The sequence below is a fragment of the Octopus bimaculoides genome, unplaced genomic scaffold, assembly GCF_001194135.2.
Source record: "Octopus bimaculoides isolate UCB-OBI-ISO-001 unplaced genomic scaffold, ASM119413v2 Scaffold_313754, whole genome shotgun sequence".
Taxonomy (NCBI): domain Eukaryota; kingdom Metazoa; phylum Mollusca; class Cephalopoda; order Octopoda; family Octopodidae; genus Octopus; species Octopus bimaculoides.
In genome coordinates, this window is record NW_026360182.1 from 1 (window position 1) to 1,247 (window position 1,247).

The window sequence follows — 1,247 nt, forward strand, 5'->3', positions numbered from 1 at the left end:
ACAGTCATGGCTGGAATGGTTTTTATCATAGATCAGCAATAACATGTTTGGCCAGGGACTAAACAACAACGACAACAATAAATGAAAGAGGGATGAAAGAGAAGAACAAAAGAGTGAGGGTGCAATAAAATGAGAGAGAGTGAGGGAGGGAGATAAAGAGGGAGAGGTTTAAAGCAACTGTTTCATTAGAACCTTCATTGGTCAATGCTGACCATACACCTGCATGTCTATGTGCAAGTCTGAGCAAGGTGCCTTTGAAGGAGACTGGCATTTACCCATGTATGCAAATTTCCCATCTTCACATCATTGATGCTTATCAAAGGCCAGTCATATGGTCCAATATAAAATGGCATCAGCATCATCACAATCATTGCTGTCAAGAAACAAAGAACTGTAACAAACACCACAAGGTATTTGATCCCAGTGAATTAAGTCCATCAATTCACTGTCCAAGACTGGCATTTTTTATTGACCCTGAAAGCCTAAAATCAGAAGTTGACCTCAGAATGATTTGAACTCACAGTACCAGTAATCAGAAAAAATACTGAAAGGCATTCTGGCCAACATTCTAATGACTGCCATTTTATTATTCTTTTAACCCTTTAGCCTTCAAACCAGCCATATCAGGCCCAAATATTCTATCTGCTTCGTGTTCAAACTGATTAGATTCAGCCTCTTACACGTACCCTACAATGTCATTCTAAATAGTAACAATCACATCACTGAAATCTCAAAGCAACAAAATAATGTAAGATTAATACAAAACAATGTGAATAAATAATAAGGATTACATTTGACAGAGTAATCAAAATGCTTAAGGGTTAAGCAGCTGTGACTTATAGAAACCCCAAAGAGACAACAACACATCACAGAAACTCAGTCACAATAAATGAATGGAAAAGAGAGACATTTTACCCAAGAAATAGAATTATAGAAAGAATTTGGTCAGATGGTAGTGTAACATGAACCTTAATAAATAAAAAAATAAAAGCTTTGGCAGTACATTTACTAAAATTGGAACAATACAGAAAAGATTAGCGTGGTCCTGCACAAAGATGATATGAATATCTGTCAAGTGCTTTATATTTGTTTTCTATTGAGGCACACATGGCTGTGAGATTAAGAAGCTAGCTTTCAAACTATGTGGTTTCAGGTTCAGTCCTGCTGTGCTGCAACTTGGCCAAATTTCTTCTAAAATGACTATAGGCTGTCCAATGCTTTATGAGTGGATTTGGAAGAGAGAAACT

General features: G+C 36.6%; 1 non-coding gene across 1 annotated transcript; it reads left to right on the top strand.

Annotated features, from left to right (window-relative positions):
• The first annotated feature begins 988 nt into the window (after positions 1-988).
• On the top strand, positions 989-1,090 carry LOC128251439 (U6 spliceosomal RNA). The gene has a single exon (XR_008267127.1). It is a non-coding gene; the product is annotated as a U6 spliceosomal RNA (small nuclear RNA).
• The last annotated feature ends 157 nt before the right edge of the window (positions 1,091-1,247 follow it).